The sequence below is a fragment of the Gorilla gorilla genome, chromosome 1 (assembly GCF_029281585.2).
Source record: "Gorilla gorilla gorilla isolate KB3781 chromosome 1, NHGRI_mGorGor1-v2.1_pri, whole genome shotgun sequence".
Lineage (NCBI taxonomy): Eukaryota > Metazoa > Chordata > Mammalia > Primates > Hominidae > Gorilla > Gorilla gorilla.
In genome coordinates, this window is record NC_073224.2 from 233,577,662 (window position 1) to 233,600,199 (window position 22,538).

The 22,538-nt window shown below is 43.6% G+C and overlaps 1 protein-coding gene across 13 annotated transcripts in view; it reads right to left on the reverse strand.

The window, feature by feature from the left end:
• Positions 1 to 22,538, reverse strand: part of CAMTA1 (calmodulin binding transcription activator 1) — a 986,830-nt gene that overhangs the window by 729,257 nt on the left and 235,035 nt on the right. The gene's annotated exons all lie outside the window — the stretch shown is intronic.

The following is a 22,538-nucleotide window of genomic DNA, read 5'->3' on the forward strand; positions in this document are numbered from 1 at the left end:
GGCTCCTTTCCCCCCACTGGAATCACAAGTCCCAGCCAAGAGAAGAAGGTCGGCCAGGAACAAGAGGAAGAAACAGCGTTTCTGCCCACACTCCGTGGTACACTGGGTACCCAGGCTATGGTGCCAGGGCAGCCCAGCGAAGGGGGACGAGGAGGCAAGAGAAGCAGCATCTGCTTTGGGAGTCATTCTGGAGACTGAAAGGAAAGATAAAATCCCAGGGGCCGTGATCAATATCCCCTTAGCCCTAAGCCAGGGCAGCGGAAGTCAGAGGCTGGAGGAGGGGAATTCTCCTGTGGAAAACAAAGCTGAACAGGGTATCCTGGAACAAACCTTAGCACAAGCAAGTACCTCTATCACCCTATCCCCAAGGACACTCTCAAGACATTCTAGACAGATGCTTTAAACCCTAAAAACTCTCCAGGGACAAGCATCCAACAACCTCAACCCATTCTAGGAGCTTCTAGAAGCTTCCAGATCAGAGCATTCAGACGTTAACCCCTGCACACATTATTGCCATCACTTGGTCTGTCCATAGTGTGGAGGCTTCAGTCAAATCCCCAAACACTAATGACAGATCCTCCCAAGGTCCCTGCAGTTATCGAGATAGTCTAGGCCTTGCTGTTTTGAATATGAAGACAGACTGGTTCGCTCTCCTGATATTCTTTGGAATTCAAAATGGATGTAGAATATCAATATCGTCTCAATTTTCCTTTATCTACGAGGAGACATCAGCAAACCTTTCTGCCAAGGATTGTACAAGGATCATTAAAAGGAAAATGTCCATGGTAATTGTGCCTTTATGCATATTTCTTCACTCCAATATTCTATAACATAATAATGTTTCACATTTCTACAGAACTGTCTTTTCAGCATGTTTTCGCATTATGCTTAATTTCGTAAGAGTTTCTCAGCCCCACATAACGACACAGTTCAATGCAAAATCAGATATAAATCTAGCTTAAGAGACTCTCAACAGGAATTTCATTTAAAACTGTAAATGTTAAAAGATTCTGCCTCTGATTTATGTTCTGTTGTGTGTGTGTGTTTCAAACAGTGAGCTTCCCCAGCCCTCTTAGACAATAGATGCCGGCAAAGCCACAGCAGCCACAGCCCAGGCCTCACAGGTCTGACTGGACTGGCTCTGAGCCCCTCTGCAGAGGAAGCCGAGAAGGGGACAGAGGGCAACCCTTCGGTAGAAGCTCCAGCTCCGGGGCCGTGTGGGGCCTCGTGTGGAAAATGAACCAAGGGTGGCTAACACCGTCGCCCGCACTGGCTTGGGGCCAACTTTTAGGGAGTCATTTTGCAGCTTTATCTCATTTCCCTGCTCCTCCAAAATGCCAGGGCAGCATAAGGGCCCTCCGCCTCCTGCGCCCACGTGCACCTGTCTTAAAAAACAGAGGGAGGGCCAGGCACCATGGCTCATGCCTGTAATCCCAGCACTTTGGGAGGCTGAGGCGGGCAGATCACGAGGTCAAGAGATTGAGACCATCCTGGCCAACATGGTGAAACCCAGTCTCTACTAAAAACAAAAATTAGCTGGGTATGGTGGTGCACATCTGTGGTCCCAGCTACTCGGGAGGCTGAGGCAGGTGAATCGCTTCAACCAGGGAGGCAGAGGCTGCAGTGAGCTGAGATCGCGCCATTGCACACGCCAGCCTGGACCGCAGAGTGAGACTCTGTCTTTAAAAAAAAAAAAAAAAAAAAGAGGGAGATCCATGGCCAAGGCAGAAAGTCCTAGGTCAGGGTTTTATTCTGTATTGTACCTGGCTGTGGTCATGACCTTGCACAAGTCAAGGTGAAAAGATGACCCCTGACTCCCTGCTTATGGGTACACCTGGGAGATGGGCAAGCTGACAGTGCCAAGAGCTCATTTGGGAAGAAGCAGGCTGATGCCTTCAGGTGCTGTGAACTGTGAATTCTTGATGGAATTAATGAATCCAGAGGAGGCATTCATCCATTGTCTAAGCACATTTAAGACAATTTTTAAATGCGGGTTATTTACATACTAGGCTCTAATGACTCCGAAGCAACCATTACAGTCCGTCACGTAAAGCCATATCCAAGCAATCTGATTGCACCGGATCACATGCATGCCATGTTTAGACAACTTACGGTACACAAATTATTTACATCGTGAAAACATCTCTGTAGCCCTGGCATTACGCTATCAAGAGACAACACAGCAGCAGATTAAATTGAAATATGCTGGCAGCTTTTGAAACTTTCAACTTTATTCCAAAATGCTAAAAGCCAAAAAAAAAAAAAAAATCACAGTTAGCGTGTCTAAAATTTCACTTGAAAGGTGGGGCTGTGGTGAGTTGCCACCCAAAAAAAGAAAAGTCGCCACTTTGCAATTGTAAAATCCATTTATTTAAAGAAGATTGAAGTATCCAAGCCTTCTGATAGCACTTAACATATTTTAAAATATGCACTGCAAAGCTCTAAAAGTTCCTGAATTCCTCCATAAAAAAAAAAAAAAATGTTTTGCCACTTCTAATGGACTCCAACCAACTCCAAGCAAAATCTGTAGGGTAGACGCCCCCAGAAAAAAGGCAATTGAAATGACTTGTCTATATCTTTCCAGGAAAGTAAATTATATGTAAGTCTGTACTCACACTCCCACTCCCCTATAGGTTACCCATTTTCCTCCCACACTCCACAGCCCACAGAAATGAAGAGAAAATTATCAAGTGGGTTTAGGCGCTTGGATACCTAATTGCAACAAATCTAAGCACCTCATCTTTCTGCCTTTTAGAACTTTGGTTTCAGACTTTAAAGCGATTCCCATTAGCCACATGCCAATTAGCTTCGAGCATTTCACAGAATAGAACGCCCCTTGAGATAAATCGCCCCACATACCTACGCGTCTTCCAAATATCTCCATTTGTTTTTCAATATCTCACTAAAATGAGGCTCTTGGACAATGGTTCAGATGTGAAAGGAAGTGCTATTAATTTTAATTCAGAGTCCTCAAACCAAGGTATCAGAAAGGACCCCAGACTTAATTAAGGACAACACAAGTCTCTCTAATCCAAAGAATGCTCCATTTCTGTCCCCTGTGCTTCAAGAATTACATGGGTTGCCTGGGCATTTTGTAGCTTTGCAAGGGAAGCGAAGCTTTGTATAACTAGGTTTGATGATGATGATAGTGAAAAAGAAGGGAGGAGGAGGAGGAGGAGGAAGAAAAGTGGGAAGGTGGCAGCCATGACGCCACACTCCAACAATATATTAAATGGCATAATTCACACAGAAGTATATAAAGCATAAAGTAAAAGTCACATTGCTCAGTAACCCTGTTCCAGCAAATTACCACCAGAAGTGATTTGCTATGACCCTTGGCATATAGAAACATCTTTGCTATTTATTTATTCTATTTTATTTTTTATTTTTGAGACAGAGTCTTGCTCTGTCACCCAGGCTGGAGTGCAGTGGCGGGATCTCGGCTCACTGCAACCTCCACCTCCCAGGTTCAAACAATTCTTCTGCCTCAGTCTCCTGAGTAGCTGGGATTACAGGCGCCTGCCACCATGACCGGCTAATTTTTGTATTTTTGGTAGAGACAGGGTTTCACCATGTTGGCCAGACTGGTCTCGAACTCCTGACCTCAAGTGATCTGCCCACCTCGGCCTCCCAAAGTGCTGGGATTACAGGCATGAGCCACCATGCCCAGCCTTTGTTATTTATATAAATGGGTACATACAATATCTGTATTGTTATAAAAACTAATGTTTCAAAAGAAATATGAACAAACTATGAACTCTAATGAATGATATTCCTACCTGTTGAAATATTTGGGAGAAAGTGTATTGATGTGTACAACCTTCCTGAAATGAATCAAAATATCAAGATGGATGGATGAAAACAGAAGGGTGGATATTGATAAGGCAGGTAAAATGAAATGCTAGCCACAGGCGCTACTTGGTGGGTTTATGGGTTTCATTACAAAACTCTTTCAATTTTGTTATATTTTTGAAATACGTTTGAAATCTTTAAATTGAAATGGCAGAAAAACTAATTTTTTCACTTAATAATATGGCATTGATCTCTGTATCCTTTTTAACCGCTACACAAGATTCCATTTTATGGGTGCACCATGATGTCCCCACTGGTGGACATTTAGGTTACTTTGCAATGACAAACAATGCCACAATGAATATGCATGTAAACATGCCTTTGAAGGCTTATGATCACATTTGTATAGGATAAATTTCTAAATATGAATTTGACTTAAAGAAAATCAACACTTTGACTTTTAATATATAATAATAACAGCAACACCCACTGCACGTTTACTCTGTGCAGACACTACTGTAAGCACTTTTCATGTAAACTCCTCACAAGGACTTCATTAAGTAGGCACTAACGTAGCCTCATTTTATAGTTGAGGAAACTGAGGCCTCGAGAGGTTAAGTAACTTGCCCAAGGTCTTACAGCTGGAAAATAGCAATTTCACTCCGAAGCCAGTAATTTTAACCATTGTGTTTAAAATATGGCAAAAAAAATAAAAATAAAGATCAAACCAATATATATATTCCTAGTAACAGTGTGTGTCAGTTACTGTTTCCCAAAGCTGCATTTTTTTTTTTTTTTTGATGTGGAGTCTCGCTCTGTTGCCCAGGCTGGAGTGCAGTGGTGGGATCTTGGCTCACTGCAAGCTCCGCCTCCCAGGTTCATGCCATTCTACTGCCTCAGCCTCCTGAGTAGCTAGGATTACAGGCACCTGCCACCATGCCCGGCTAATTTTTATATTTTTAGTAGAGACAGGGTTTCACCGTGTTAGCCAGGATGGTCTCGATCTCCTGACCTCATGATCCGCCCGCCTCAGCCTCCCAAAGTGCTGGGATTACAGGCGTGAGCCACCACACCCGGCCTGTTTTTAAATTTATCTAAAACTTAACGAAAACACTGTCCATTTTTCGAAGTAGCATAAAGCCCAATGCGAAGAACCCAGCAGAGAGAGAAAACAGCACAGATTGGGGCTAGGCAGGGAACAAATGCCTCGTTGATTCCATCCGGAGCACAGGGAAAGGCCAACGTGCCACCTCAAGTGGGATCCTCTCCCTGCTCCTCCGCCTGCCTCTCTGCCGCACGCACCCCTCCTGGTTCTGCAGTGATGCTGGCAGGTAAACATGCCTATGAAACTCTCAAACTTCTGTTTTTAAACTCTGTAAATCCCAACCCATCTTCCCAGAAGCATTCATGCAATCTCAAGCATTCTACCTCCGTTTTTCTTTATCAGACAGCTGCAAGTAGAAAGAACTAAACAAATGAGCAAGTGTATCATCTCTCTTTCCATCATCTACTCAATTAGTTCAAGTAAATCTTTAGATAATGCTTGATGTGTCCGTAGGATATTATCATCAACAAACTCAAAAGGTTCTTTTGTTTTACTATCTAAGACATTATAAATGATCCCATTATAAAACCGATGAAGAAGTCTTCCTATAGCAGGCTGTAGTAACAGCCCCGAACTTCCAAGGCCTCACTGAAACACAACCTCCACGCAATTAACCCCGAAGACAAGAAAGCCACAGCCACGAAGAGAGACCTCTGCAAATAGCAGGGCACCCGCCTGGCTGAAGCTCACAGCAGAACGAAACAGTAGTGATACCTAATAATACGGCTGCATTATTGTTGCTGTGGCAACAAAAATACTGTAATTGATAGAGCCAACTCGCTTAGCAGAAACGTAACAAACTATGCCCGAAAATAGGTTTGGAAGAAGAGCTGAAAGAGAAATAAAAACAGAGTAACTTCAGATAACAAGCCAATCACCTCAGATGTTAGCAGAATGGAAAAAGCACAAACCTTGAACCCAAAAGGCCTAGTTTCCAATCATGACTTCATAACTGACTCACTGCATGACATCGGCATGTAACTTAGCATATCTGAATGCTAGTCGTCTCTGTTGTGGAATTAGGATCGTAAGTCCTACTTCATAGGTGATAATAAAGCTGAATATGAAACTAGGTGAGGTCCCTGGCTGATCGCACCCTCTCCATAATGGCAGCTGTTAGCACTATGATAATAATCGTGGTGGGCTCGCCAGCTAGTATTCATTTAGCAGTTTTCACGTAGAACTGAGAATCCATCATGTGTTCACACATTTTCTCTTCTTCTCTATTTCTCAGTGATGATGATGATGATTATGGAAGACTTCAAGCTTTCCAAAACCTATAGGGGATAATCTAATAAAAACCTGCGTGCCAACCAATCGTATTTTCCAGTCATAATAATTCACTAGATATCCTCCAATTTATTTTTTAGAAATAAAAAAGAATTACAGATATAACTGCAGCTACTCTGTACCTGCCCATCTCATTCTCCTCCCTCCCTCTCAGAGGCAGCTGCTATCTTCCATTTAGTTTTTATTTACTATATATGTAGGCGTCCATAAACAACAAATATTTTTTACGTTTTAAGCTTATATAAATGGTACCGTGCTGTACATTTCTTTTTGCAACTTGTTTTTTTTCCCCACTGAATTTTGATCTTTATACATATATACACACAGCCTTAGCTTATTCATTTCAACTGCTATATACTATTTCATTATATAAGAATACTGCAATTTATTTGCCCCTTCTACTACTGATGAACTTTAAATTGTTTCCGAATTTCTATTAGTGTAAACGTTGTTAACACAGAACATTCTTGCTCATGTCTCTGTATACAGATACAAGGCTGTCTGTAGGGTAGCAGTTCTCCAAACGTGGTCTGCAGACCCTTCGGGCATCCTTAAGAGATCCTTTTGGGAGACAGAGAGGTCAGAACCATTTTTGTAAAATACCAAGAAGTGATTTGCCTTTTTCACTGTATTGGCATTTGCACTGCTGGAGCAAAAGCAATCGTGGGTAAAACTGCTGGGGCCTCACCACAAATCAAGGTAGTAGCAACCAACTGTACTGGTAATCACATATTCTTCATTGCCATGTGCTTACAGAAAAACACACACACATGCACACACGCTTTGCCAGTTTTACTTTAGAATTCCTTAATGAAGCAATCAAAATAAGATTTTTTTTTTTGAGACCGAGTTTCGCTCTTGTTGCCCAGGCTGGAGTGCAATGGCACAATCTCGGCTCACTGCAACCTCTGCCTTCCAGGTTCAAATGATTCTCCTGCCTCAGCCTCCCAAGTAGCTGAGATTACAGGCGTGTGCCACCACACCCGGCTTATTTTTTGCATTTAGTAGAGATGGGGTTTTACCATGTTGATCAGGTGGTCTCAAACTCCTGACCTCAGGTGATCCACCTGCCTCAGCCTCCCAAAGTGCTGGGATTACATGTATGAGCCACTGCCTCCAGCCAAAAATAACAGCTTTTATTCTTTAGGTTGGTGCAAAAGTAACTGTGGTCTTTACCATCACTTCTAATGTGCTTTTAAAACACTTCTGCTGCAATCTAAAGTATGATGGTTGTCTTGAAGAAAAGCATTTGTGTGACTGAGTTACAAGCTAAATGAGCAACTTTTTTCATGGAATGCCAATTTTTATTTTAAAAAAAACAACTGATTTTTTTTAAAACTATGGTTCTTTAGATGCAGGTATTTGGCAGGGCTTCTGCCTCTGGCCAAGATGGAGTAAGAAGGACTAGAGGTCCTCTCCTGCTTAAAATAACTAAAAAACGACAACATTTATGAAACATCAGTTCTCTAGACATCGGACATCTGGGAGTGAAGAACGGCAAGGTCAGCCCCGGGACTGCCCCAGCTTTCTTGCTATAGAGTTTCCAAACCATGGCACAGGAGGGCATCCCAAGTTGAGCAATCTGCCTGAGTTGAGAAGGAACTAAGAATGTAAGAAGGCCAAGGCAGCCAGAGGTCACAGGGCAGAGTGTCGGAAAAAGACACACAGAGAACTCCAGAGCTGTGCAGAGGCCGCTTCAAGTAGTCAAATAGACATGGATCAGTGCACGTGTATGAGGAAACTATCTCAGGCCTTGTAACACCTTTTAACAGGATTAAAAACAACAATCGGCTGGGCACGTGGCTCACGCCAGTAATCTCAACACTTTGGGAGGCCGAGGCGGGTGGATCACAAGGTCAGGTGTTCAAGACCAGCCTGGCCAAGATGGTGAAAGCCCCCTCTGCTAAAAATACAAAAATTAACTGGCTGTGGTGGTGGGCACCTGTAATCCCAGCTACTTGGGACTGAGGCAGAGAATTGCTCGAACCTGGGAGGTGGAGGTTGCAGTGAGCCAAGATCGCGCCACTGCACTCCAGCCTGGGCAACAGAGCGAGACTCTGTCTCAAACAAACAAATGAACAAAACAACAATCACTGTCACTCACACTTGGACCGGAAATAGTGCCTGTTTCCGCTAACAAGAGTAAAATCTTCATAATATATGGGGCACAGGGGAGAGTACTCAGTAGAGTTTTACCTCAGTAGTGGGTAAAAAAAATCAGCCCTGAACTCAAAGATGTTCTGTACCCACCTAAAAAAGCATAAAAGCGAAATGTGAAAGGGTTAAACTAATTCCAAATAATGTAACCACATTCCAGAACAATGCTCAAGAATATTTATACGAATAGGCTGGGCACGGTGGCTCATGCCTGTAATCCCAGCACTTTGGGAGGCCAAAGGGGGTGGATCACTTGGGGTCAGGCGTTTGAGACCAGCCTGGCCAACATGGTAAAACCCCGTCTCTACTGAAAATACAAAAATTAGCCAGACATGGTGGCATACACCTGTGATCCCAGCTACTCAGGAGGCTGAGGCAGGAGAATTGCTTGAACCCGGGAGGCGGAGGTTGCAGTGAGCCGAGATCACGGCCACAGCACTCCAGCCTGGGCAACAGAGTGAGACTCTGTATCAAAAAAAAAAAAAAAGAATATTTACAAGAATAAACATGTACACAGTACCCAATATGATAAATTCATAATGTCTGGAATCAAAGACAAAATTCCCAGGCATACAAAGAAACAGGAAAATATGATTCATAATAAGAAGAAAAATCAATCACAACCAAACCAGAAATTATACACTGACAAAATTAGTGGGTATGAAGATTAAACATTAAAAAGAGATATGGGAGAATTAAACAGATCCAAGTAAAACTTCTAAAGATGCAAACTGCAGTGAAAACCTAAGATGCAGTCTGAGGTGAAAAACACACTGGGTGTAATTAACAGACAATTAGACACCACTAAAGAAAATATTAGTGAACTGAAAGACAGGAAATGAAACAGGAAAAAGAAAAAACTGAATAGAGTATCTGCAACAACTTTAAGCAGTCTAATATATGTAAAAGTTCCCTATGCAGAGGATGGGACAGAAAAAAATAGAAAAACTAACAGTCAAAATTTTCCAAATTTGATAAAACTATAAATCCACACATCCAAGTAGCTCAACGAGCCCCAAGCACCAGAAACATAAGAAAACTACACCACGGCACATCATAATCATCTTGATTAACTCCAGTGATAAAGAAAAAATCCTAAAAGCAGCCACAGGAAATCGATGCATTGTACAGAGAAAAACAAAGATATGAATAACTGCAGACTTCTCATCAGAAATTATGCAAGCAAGCCAGAAGACATAGAGAAACTTCTTTAAAGTGCTAAGAGAAAAAAAAAAAAAAACTATCAACCTAGAATTCTTTATCCATTGAAAATATCTTTCAAAAACAAAAGTGAAATACTTTTTTATAGATACAAAAACTGAAAGAATTCATGACCAGCAGACATGCACTACAAGAAATATTAAAGGAACTCATTCAGGCAGAAGGGAAAAAAATTGCAGATGGAAATCTGGATCTACACAAAGAAATGAAGAGCACTGGAAATGGTAGCGATGTGGGTATATATAAAGACTTTTTATTCCTTAAATCTATTAAAAAGATAAATGACTACTTAAAGCAAAATAATAAATCACAGGGTTTATAACAAATCTATAAGTAAAAGGTATGAGAAGAATTTAAAAAAAAGATGGGGAGGAAGAAATGAAATTATAAGTATTATAAGGTTCTTATACTATACATGAAGTGGTATAACATCACCTGAAAGTGGACTATGATAAGTAAAAGATGGACGCTAAAAACTCTAAAACAAGCACTAAAATAACAAAGATTTATAGATAAGCCAGCCAACAAAAGAGATAAAATGGAATGATAAAAAAAATGTTCAGTTAATCCAAAAGAAGGCAGAAAAAGAGAAAAGGGGCCAGGTGCAGTGGCTCATGCCTATAATCCCAGCAATCTGGGAGGCTGAGGCAGGTGGATTTCTTGAGGTCAGGAGTTCAAGGCCAGCCTGGTCAACATGGTGAAACCCTGTCTCTACTAAAAATGCAAAAATTAGCTAGACATGGTGGTGGGTGCCTGTAATACCAGCTACTCAGGAGGCTGAGGGAGGAAAATTTCTTGAACCCGGGAGATGCAGGTTGCAGTGAGCCAAGATCATGCCACTGCACTTCAGCCCAGGCTACAGAGCAAGACTCCATCTCAAAAATAAATAAATAAGAGAAAAGGGGGACAAACAACAGACGGGGAAACAGAAAACAAATAGAAACTTAACCATATTGATAATTGCATTAAATATAAGTGGTCTAACTACTTCAAATAAAAGACAGAGACTGGCTGGGCGTGGTGACTCATGCCTATAATCCCAGCACTTCAGGAGGCCAAGGTGGGCGGATCACAAGGTCAGGAGATCAACACCATCCTGGCTAACACAGTGAAACCCCGTCTCTACTAAAAAATACAAAAAAATTAGCTGGGCATGGTGGCGCATGCCTGTAGTCCCAGCTACTCTGGAGGCTCAGGCAGGGGAATCACTTGAACCCGGGAGGCGGAGGTTGCAGTGAACCAAGATTGCACCACTGCACTCCAGCCTGGGTGACAGAGTGAGAGTCTGTCTCAAAAAAAAAAAAAAGACAGAGACTGCAAGACTGGATTAAACAGCAAGACCAAACTATACGTTATCTACAGAAGCCCACCTTAAATGAAAAGACAAAAATAAGTTAAAACTAAAAGAATGGAAGAAGATATACCATTGCAACACTAATAAAAAGAAATTTGCAATGGCTATGTTAATATTACAAAAAGCAGATTTCAGAACAAAAAATACTACCACAGATAAAAAGAGTCATTTCATAATAGAGAAGTTAATTATAGAGAAGTTAATTAGTCATGAGGACATAACAGTCACAAATGTTTATGAAACAACAGAGCTTCAACATATATGAAGCAAAAACTGATAGAAATACAAGAAGAAATAGACAAATCTACAACTGTAATTAGAGATTTCCATATCCCTCCCTTAATAATCAATAAAACAAGTAAACATAAAACATTAAGGAATCCCAGCACTTTGGGAGGCCGAGGCAGGCGGATCACGAGGTCAGGAGATCAAGACCATCCTGGCTAACAACGGTGAAACCCTGTCTCTACTAAAAAAAAAAAAAAAAAAAATTAGCTGGGCATGGTGGCGGGCACCTGTAGTCCCAGCTACTCGGGAGGCTGAGGCAGGAGAATGGCGTGAACCCGGGAGGCGGAGCTTGCAGTGAGCCGAGATTGCACCACTGCACTCCAGCCTGGGCAACAGAGCAAGGATCCATCTCAAAAAAAAAAAAAAACATTAAGGATGTAGAAGACTTGAACAACACCATCAACCAACTTGACCTAGTTGACATTTGTAGAACATTCTAACAACAGCAAAATACACATTCTTTTCACATGCACACAGAACGTTTACCAACATATATTCTGAGCCATAAAATGTCTCAATAAATTTAAAAGAATTAAATGAATTCACAAAAAAAGGAATTCATTTATCAGTATATTCTCTGACTACAATGGAATTAAATTAGAAATTATTAATAATAACAGACAGGTATTTGGCAGACTATCACTTCAACTGACCATATTTGTTGCCAATGATAAAATGTGAGTTTTTAAGTAAGAATTAGAATTGGGAAAAACTTGTGCTCACCATTGTGAACTTGACAACTTGCAAAATGTAAAGACTTTTCTGAGGACTTTGGTACTGATAATAACAAAGCCATTTTGGGGTGGGGGTCATTGTATAATAAAACGTGTCAACATGTGGAAGATCTGCATAACTCAGGGAACCAATATTTTCAAAACAACTGCTGTGACAAAATGCCAGGATAAAAGATCTTTCCAAGATCCACATTAAAATATATCCCCTTGAAAAAAGGATAGGCCAATGGATTTTAATGTAACTGTATACAAAAAAAATACTATTTTTGTCTTTTTATTTAAGGTGGGCTTCTGTGGACAGCATATATCAGATTCTGTGCTGCAACTAACATCTAAGAAAGTACCGTTTGTAGGGTTTTGATATAATAACAGAGAAATATTCACAATTCTCTGAAATGGCTATTAAAATACTACTTCCTTTTCTAATTATACATCTGTGTAAAGCTAAATTTCTTCATTTGTTTCAACATACCAAAACAGATTGAAGGCAGAAGCAGATATGATAATCCAATTGTCTTTCATTAAGCCAAACATTAAAGAAATTTGCAAAAATGTTAAACATTTCTCACTAAATTTTGTTTTGTTTTTGGAAAGTATATTTTTCATTAAACAATATGTTATTTATGTTAACATAAAATGAGTTTATTACTGTAATTTTACTGAGTTTGCATATTTTAATAATTTCTCAGTTTTAATTTCTAATGCGGTAAATAGTATAGCTGTAATTCATGAGCAGAAGCTCTTTGGGTTCCTCAATAACTTTTAGGAGTGTAAGAGAGGTCCTGAGACCAAAAAGTTCAAGAAACATTGTTCTAGAGAAGTTGAGTTGCTCATAGTCTATGCAAAAAAAGGAGAGAGAGAGAGAGATTTCTTGATATTTGCAAACTCACTGGAAGATTCCAAGCTAAACAATAGCCTGTTCAATGCAGCTGACCAGTAGAGCCCTTGATTTTTTTTTTTTTTTTTTTTTTTTGAGACAGAGTCTCACTCTGTCACCAGGCACTGATCTCAGGTCACTGCAAGCTCTGCCTCCTGGGTTCGCACCATTCTCCTGCCTCAGCCTCCCAAGTAGCTGGGACTACAGGCACCCGCCACCACGCCCAGCTAATTTTTTGTATATTTAGTAGAGACGGGGTTTCACTATGTTAACCAGGATGGTCTCGATCTCCTGACCTTGTGATCCACCCGCCTCGGCCTCCCAAAGTGCTGGGATTACAGGAGTAAGCCAGCGTGCCCAGCCAAGCCCTTGATTTTATAGTAACAAAAATAATGGTCCTCATAAGAGCAATGAAGGCTCACATGCATTACGCCCATATTCAGGCACCATACTCAAACTATAATCCTTGTTACCCTCTAACAACCCTAAAGAATACACATGATTTACATATTATGGATAAGGAAACTGAGGCTCATAGGGGTTAAATTAGTTGTCCTAGAGGGTAAGGGAATCAGGATTTGAATCTAGACCTGATTACAAATCCATAACACTTCCCACTTTCGAATTTCTCTGAAATTGTGCCATATCACTCTCTGTCTTTTTACTCTGCTATATTTTCCTTCTTAGTACTTATCTGACAACATGTCGCATTTCTGTACAATATACAATTTGCGTATTGTCTCTCTGCTCCATTAGAATATAAACACCATGAGTGCAGAGATTTTTGTCTATCCACCTACCTCTGACAGTCCAAACACTCACTGAGCATGTGCAAAGGACAGGCAAAAAGAAATACTCTAAAGCAGGGCTGTGGGGTCACAAAATGACTCACGATAATACCAAGGATCCTCTGTTCAACAGGTTGCGCATGTGAATGGACAGTGCTCCAGGGAGGCCAGAGTGGGGCATGGCAGCCAAGAGTTATGATGATCAGAGAAACATCAGGAGAAAGGATAACCATGAAAGCAGGTCTCGGATTCATGGACGGCAGCAAGAAGGAGAACATGCAGGAAATCAAATCACAGTTTCAGAGGGCAACCAGGGACCTCATGAAGACACCTGTGCTAGAGACAGCCTCAGAAGTTGGAGAAACCAAGAGGCTGAGTATATTCAGCAGTTTCATTGGCTCATGCTGTGATTTCTGGCTTTAGGTCCACTCTGACCACCAGCTCTACCACCCAGAGACTCACTGACACTAATATCTGTGCTCCGCAATTAAGACAATGAAATGCCTGACAGCTCTTTCTTTTTCTCCTTGGTTTAGTTTCTGCCATAAACTTGGGCCCAGAAAAGTGTCAGGGAGAAATATACTAAAGAATATCTCAGGCGGTGGCACAAGCCTGTAATCCCAGCACTTTGGGAGGCTGAGGTGGGCGGATCCCCTGAATTCAGGAGTTCGAGACCAGCCTGACCAACATGGTGAAACCCCGTCTCTACGAAAAATACAAAAGTTAGCTGGGCATGGTGGCACGTGCCTGTAGTCCCAGCTACTCGGGAGGCTGAGGCAGGAGAATCGCTTGAACCTGGGAGGCAGAGGTTGCAGTGAGCCGAGATTGCACCATTGCACTCCAGCCTGGGCAACAAGAGTGAAGCTCCGTCTCGAAAAAAAAATAATATCTCTGGTTGGCAGTAAAAGAACATCTAAGCATTACTACTGAAAGGAACAAATAAAAAGTCTAAGGGTCTTTGTATCCATGCCCAACCTTCATAACTCTGGAAGACAGATGGCTGCATCCCACATTAAAGACTTGCTAGAATCTCCCTCCACGCCCACTGTCAGACTAAATCTATCCCACATTTTTCAGCTTTGCATGAGGGGTCGTGCCAATTTTCCCCCTCTGCGTATCAGCACAGATATCCCCGCCATGCTTCCATCTTTTGAACTCTCACTCAGATGTCCTTTAGACCAGGTTCAAACACTACCAGCCAGGGCGTCACCACATCTGCCACCAAAAACACCAAGCTGACGGAGTACCCTGAAAATGTGGACCCAAGTGAAGATTGAGATTTAAAGAACAGATAAGAAAATGTGATCTGGCATATATTGATCTCTAGGTCATTGAAATATATAACTAAGGTTCAACTTGTCCCTTCCCCCGGGTCTCGTGGGCCTCCCAGGAGTCGTGTTTTCAGGCTTCGACCTTAATTGCAGATATTTAAATGCAGTGCAAGCATTGCTATTGATCCTCAAAGCAGCCTTTTAATGCTGACATTCATGATGCTATCATGGATCTCAGCAGCTAGTGAGTGATGTGTGTATCCAAATACAAACCAAAGACATTTCTTTTTTTTCTACTTTATCTCCAGAGGCGAGAAAGATAACGTTGTATCACTGACCCTTCTTCAACTGTTTTCCCAGCCTCTTCTCAAGCCATCTAAGAAGGATGGAGGAGCCCTGAAGCACAGACTTCAACCATGGTTCACATGAATCCCAGGGAAGGAGTCCAGCCCAGGCCTGACTCTGCCACCTCTCAAGAAAAGCCACCACCATAAAGATAAGACATTTTTGGGAAGGAACATTAAAGTAGCCAGAAAAAGGTCATGCTGGAAAAGGTAAAAACAGCTACTGGCCGGACGCAGTGGCTCATGCCTGTAATCCCACCACTTTGGGAGGCCAAGGTGGGTGGATCATGCGGTCAGGAGATCGAGACCATCCTGGCCAACATATGAAATCCCGTCTCTACTAAAAATAGAAAAATTAGCTGGGTGTGGTGGCACATGCTTGTAGTCCCAGCTACTTGGGAGGCTGAGGCACAAGAATCGCTTGAACCTGGGAGGCCGCGGTTGCAGTGAGCTGAGATCGCGCCACTGCACTCCAGCCTGGTGAAAGATTCCGTCTCAAAAAAAAAAAAAAAAAAGCAGCCACCCATCCTCCCAGCCCTTAGTTTCTGGGTCTAAAGTTAGAGAAATGTTCCTCACGGTCCTTATCTTCCTGTTATTGGAAAGCCCCCATGAAGGTCTCTAAAACCTTTTGAAACTAATTTTATAGTCTTAGTTTATATCAGAATTCTGGCAAGGGGAGCCACAGGTAGCAGGAAATCCAGACCTGCTCTCCTGAGTCATTTCCCTTCTCCCACCGGGCCTGCCACTCCCACAATACATTCTGAATCACACATGAGGCCGTGCCACGGATGACTGCCCCACTGGACATATAGGAATATCACGATGAAGTCAGAATTCTCACAGGGCCTGAGCAGCAATCCACTACCCAGCCTCCGCAGGCCTCACTGCTGCCTGCCTCACGGCTCGCTCTTTGTGCTGCCACCAGCTTCATCCCTTGCAGGTCCCTTGCTGGGATAAACATCTCACTTCCACCTTCATGGGCCTGCTCTCCTGCTCTTGGCCAAATCTTTTTGTTTCTTTTTTTTTTTTTTAAGGCAGGGTCTCGCTCTGTTGCCCAGGTTTGAGTGCAGTGGTACAATCACAACTCACTGCAGCCTCCATCTTCTGGGCTCAAGCAATCCTCCTGCCTCAGCCTCCCAAGTACCTGGGACCACAGGCATCTGCCATCACACTCAGCTAACTTTTGTATTTTCTTTAGAGACAGGGTCTTGCCATGTTGTTGCCCAGGCTGGTCTCTAACTCCTGGGCTCAAGCAATCTGCTCACCTCAGCCTCCCGAAGTGCTGAGATTACAGGCATGAGCAATTTTACCCAGACTTTCGGTCAAATATTAATTACTCCTTAGATTTAGCTCAGACATTACTTCTCCCGGAAGCCTTCTCAAACCACAATGCTCCTCTTCCCCGCCTCCATCCCCAAAGCTGGTAAGTAGTAGTCACCTGTGTGCTGCTCACGTCTCTCCGACCTCGCCAGTCTAGTTCATTGAAATCAGCAGTTTGCCTCCCCCCACACCCTTGAGAGCACCTTAATGGGAGAGGGAATGTCTGAATTATTCAGCTGTCTCCCCGGCATCTGGCCCAGTGCCTGGCACAGAGTTGCACTCAAATCCCTGTTGAATGTAGCTACATCCACCCTCCTCTACCTCCCCCACCCCAGTAAGGCCAGAGGGGCTGGCGAGATGGACCCCAGAAATAGGTGGACTCTTGCAAACCATACATCCTATGATTCCTTCCAAGGCCCTGCAGCCTTTTCATTTAAGAAACCCCAGCCATTTGCCTGTGCGCCCTGATTATGGGACCATCCCTCCTCTCTGCAGTACAACTTCATGGCCAGGGCCCCCAGGCTGCCAGAGCCAGCTCTCAGGTCCTGCAGCCTCGGCTCCCACAGGGGAAAAATCATTGCATTCAGATCAGCTACCGCGGCAATAGGTCAGGCTTCCAGAAGCCTCCCCCAAACGCTGATTAATGGGCAAGAGCAGCTCTTGCGCATCTCATTACGCACATAGCTGCAATGAAACCATCTTTGCTTTACAGTTTTGTGCAGGACATAAAAGTGGGAAATATCCCAGCCTTCAGAGGGAACAAGCCATGAATACTGAAGCAGCCCCAGGTTATTAATCCAGCACCATTAGTCTTAGGGAGTCACCCCAGCACTGACCCCCTAGAAGGAAATTTCTCTTGCTGTCCATTTCTCATTTCAAATTATCCATACAGCCACCATACATACCACCTGTGAATTATTTGATATTTTGGAGAGGAAAGTAAACAATATAAAAAATCAGCAGAACTTAGGGGATCTATAAATTCTTAGCAAGTGATTTTCGGAGTGAGGAAAGCTGATTCATATGGCACTTTACTTCCCAAGACTAATTTAGTTTGCTTTTTTCCTTATTAATAGGAGGTAAGCACCCTGCAAAGATCACATTTTCATTCTTGGCAGCACCTGTCGAGGGGATCCCAGGCCCACAGCCCATGTTTGAAGGTTCATCCCAGAAAGGTGTCGATGGAGCAGACACGGCCCTAGAAACACATCGGGTGAACAATACTTCAAAAACACTGGAACAGATACACACAGATGCTTTTGTTCTTAAAGGCCAGCATCACACTGCTAGTGCAGACTGATTGCAGACTGAAGAACCAAAAGTATCCTATTTACCCTATTTATTCCTTTAGGAAGACATACTAAAATACAGACAGCAGGCCAGCCCCTATCTTGCATTTTCCCCATTTTATATTTGCCCAAACTAATGAGGTCTCACTGTCGCTGTTTTCCTGGTGGTTTTTTTAAGGTATCTCTTTATCTCTGGTGTTCAGTAGTTTCACCCTGATGTGCCCACACATGGATTTTTGCTTTTATTTATTCCACCTGCAATTCCATGTTCATTTTCAGTAGGAAGGCTCACGTCTGTCTTTATTCCTCCAGCCGTATTACTTTCAAGCATGCCTCCCTCCTGTTGTCTCTGTCTTCTCCTCTGAGATGCCCATTAGATATGTGCTGGACCTTCATGTGCATATTTTCCACCTTTACTTCCCTAAACCACAGTTCAGTGGATCTCATCAGGACCATCCTATGCTTAACTATTTCTTTCTTTTTTTTTTTTTTTTTTTTTTTGAGACAGAGTCTCGCTCTGTCCCCCAGGCTGCAGTGCCGTGGCGCAATCTTGGCTGACTGCAACCTCCGCCCCCCAGATTCAAGCAATTCTCCTGCCTCAGCCTCCTGAGTAGCTGGGATTACAGGCGCCCGCCACCATGCCCGGCTAATTTTTGTATTTTTAGTAGAGACAGGGTTTCACCATGTTGGTCAGGCTGGTCTCAAACTCCTGACCTTGTGATCCACCCACCTCAGCCTCCCAAAGTGCTAGGATTACAGGCGTGAGCCACCGCACCCGGCCTTAACTAACTCATTCTTTAGCAATATGTCTATTCTTTTGTTTACCCCCATCTATTAGAAGGGTTTTGGCATCTTGTTTTGTTTTCGTTGCAATTATTACATGTTCTATTTCTAGAATAACTGATTCTTTTTTTAAAAAAAAACCGCTTGTTTCATCCCATTATCTCCTATTCAAGTCTTATAGATTTTATTTCTTGTCTCTTCAAACATTTTACACATATCTGATCTATCTAACAGCCTTCTCAGATTGCTCTGTTGTCTATAGTTTCTGAAACATAAATTCTCCTTTCACAGCATTTGTGGATTATCTCCCGTGGTGGTCAATTTGCTAGTCTGCTTTGTAATTTTTGCCTAACGGCTTATCTACATTGGGAGTCCCCCAGTTTTTCCCCTGGGAATCTCATGCGTGCCTTGTATTCAGGAATCATCCCCCATAACAAGTTTTACGCTTACATCTGACACAGCTTTAAGGGTACCACTAATTCTGGACCAAATTTTATGTTAGGTTCTCAGCTCAGAGTTTCTGCCCACATTGATAGTGCAGGATTTGGTCTCATATCTATATACAGCTTAGGCTTGGTATCTCTCGTTCTTGAAGGAAATTCTTAGAAGCTACGGCTTGGGGGACTGGGGTATACCGTGTTCCTGAGCCAATGGGAAGAATTTTTCTATTTTTTGATGACAGAAAAGACAGTCCCTTCTTGTTCCCAGTTTTGTACAAGAAACTTGGTTCCAGCTCCCTAGGGCCTGTGAAACCTCAGCCCTTAAGGGGTTTACCGTGGAAACTCCAATAAGGCCACTTGGCTTCAACTCTAAATTTCATCTTGGCTTCCGGCACCTGGAAATCTCCCAACCTCACCTTTGAATTCAACTATGTTTTTGTTGCTATTATAACTAATCCAACATTTCCATGGGTTTAGAGTGAGAGAACAGAGATTCCCACATATGCATAGTTGGCATCTTGACTGGAAGTTCCACTGGAGCTCCTCCTTCCCCCAGACTCAGGGAATCATATTCTTGCCCAATATTCTCCAAGAACACGTTAAGCCCTAGACATAGCTAACCCTCCTTCAAATCCTTGAAGTATATGGCCAACCAATACCCTGCAATCAGATGGAGGTGAGGCGCTGGCAACAGAAGTCAGCCCCAGCAAGTGGGCTACACTACCTCTCTAGGATTTCAGAAGGTGCCAAGGCAATTTTGCCTGGACATTCCAAAACCCTGGAAACCAAGATCTGACCAAATTTGCCTTTTTTTAAAAGAGAGGCTACTTTATGTCATCCTAGACTAATTAGAAGGCCAACCCAAGAGGAAACCTCACTCCTCATAGCCTCTTGATTGCACAGCTAGCCCCTACCACTGGTCCACCCAATACCCACGGCAGAGTCATCCTGTGGCCTTTCCACTCACCTCAACAGCCAGCCAGCCAAAGTCTGGAGGGAAGGGATCATAAAGAGTCCTTCCCCCAGCACCAAAGGTACCCTGCTGGGAATGCACAAGTGGCTGAGGGAGGAAAGGAAGGGGGTGACTGCCTGTGAGCCAGAGAAACAGAGACCATCTTTTCTTCAGTCTCAAACTAAATCTCAAGGGTAGGTGCTAAACAATTTCCAACACACTCTCTGCCAGCCACTCCCAGGTGCATCTGTCCCATCCCACAACTAGTACTGGAGGGGAGTCATGCTCCGGAGACCTGCTGGGAAGCAGAGCTTTGCCCCTGACCAGCTGCGTGGCCTTGGGCAGGTCACTTTGCTTACCCTCCCTGAGTCTCTGGGACAAATGCAAGGGCTGTTGCATAGGCTTGTCCTACCGATTAAACCACTCACTGAACAGCGGTGGCTGTTGCACTGTTAATAATGATCTTCCAGTGCTCAAACCCCAGAAAGAAATGCCCCCTGCTGGGTCTCTGTCTCCCTCTACTTTACAGGGAAGCAGAATACAGGCTTTTCTAAAAGTTAAATATTCAAAAACATTTTCTCATTGCTTTCCTACTCAAAATGAGTGGGGGATTTTAAATATAGCTTTATTAAGGTACAGCTGACATACAAGGAACTGCACATATTTGAGGTGTGCAACACTAAGTTTTGACACATGCGCATGCCTGGGAAACTGTCACCGCAATCAAGACAGTGACACATCCACCCTCTTCAAATGTCGCTCCTGCCCCTGCTCACTGTCCAGTGGTTTTGATTATAATTTAAAAATCGAATAAGAAAGAAGGGAAGAGAAGTGTAAGAGAGACAAAGCAAGAAAGCAGGACAGCGTGTGTTCGATGCTGCATTTCAGCCTGGAGAGACAGAGGGAAAATCAAGAGAAAGATGATGCACATGAAGGGAGCAGACAAAGAGAGAAGCTGAGCGATGAGGGCACATCTGTGCATTCCCCCGGGGCTGGCGGAGGCACCCACTGTTTCCAGTGGCTCCAGACTCCCGGTTCAGGTGCAGGCTCCAGCCCAGCAGAGACCCTGCACCTTCCTACTCCATCGCACTGCCCCATTTTTCACTGTCGAGGCCCTGCTGGAGCACAATTCATCACGGCCACGTTCAGAAGCCACCCATGTAAATGCAGAGTGATTCCACTTGGCAAGGGCTTGATTGCCCTGAAGGGAGTTTCTCAAAACATCTCTGACACCTGCAGTTGTATGGCCAGCTGTGTCAGCCATGGAGCCCCCGGGCAGGTCCCCAGACTCACTCCTCGCCTCCAGCACAAAGAATGGTCAAAAGTAGGGTGTACCGAGACCGGGGTGGCCCACGCCCCTGCAGGATGCACAAGCACTGCCTGAGCCTGGGATGGAGAAGAAGTGCTCTTCTAGCCCAAGGACAGGTGAGGGCTGCCTGGTGGCCCAGTGGGGACAATCAGGGGATCACCTGCCTCTGTACAACACCCTGGTGAGAGTAAGCCCCAGCTCCGGTCCCTCCAGGGTAGAACAACTCCAGCCACTTCCTGTGGCATTGGGTCAGCCCTGGTCCCTCTCCAGCTCTGTCTCTGATCATGGTCCTTCTCCATATCATCATCTTGCCCCATATCGCAGCTCAAGGCTAAGCCCACAATTTGCAGACCCCCTCTGCCCCCAGCACTGAGTCAGAGGCAGGAGAGCCTCCTACAGGAGCCCTCAGAGGGGCCTGCCCTCAGCCTACAGTAGGGGGTAGTCAGAAATCATTTGTCAATTTATCTGTTTGTTGCCTATACAGTCCTGCGTCCCATAATGACAAGGATACATTCTGAGAAATGTGTCATTAGGCGATCTTGTCATTGTGTGAACATCATAGTGTACTTACACAAAGTGCATACTTACACAAACCTAGATGGGATAGCCTCCTACCCTCCCAGGCTAGACTCATCCAGCCTATGGCTCCTGGGCTACAAACCTGTGCAGCATGTTGCTGTACTGAATACTGTAGGCAACTGTTACACATGGTAAGTATATGTGTATCTAAACATATCTAAACATAGAAAAGATATAGTAAAAATATAGCATTAGCATCTTATGGGACCACTGTGGTATATGCTATCAGTTGTTGACCAAAACATCGTAATATGCCATATAACTGTATATATTTTGGAATATACTTTTAGCCCTAATTGGCTCCAATTCATACTCCTGAACAGAATTTTCTGTTATAAAAGATGGAAAGTTCTTCTGCAGGTAATATTGACACAAATGTGCCATCACGGCCCTCCTGGAGAAACAGGCAGCCCAGCCATGCCAGCATTGGCTTCAGGCAATCCCCAGTGAGCCCCTGAATGAGAAACCATCAATGCTTGCCACTCTGAGGGTGGAGCCCAACTTATTTCTGGAATCACAAACACCACACATGGGAAAGAGGAGAAAGGAGAGCTGTTGGCTTCCAAGACTTCATCGCAAAACACTGCTTCCATGAGAGCTGGAGTCGGAGCAGGTGCCGGGGAGCCGGGCGGGGCTGTGGCAGGC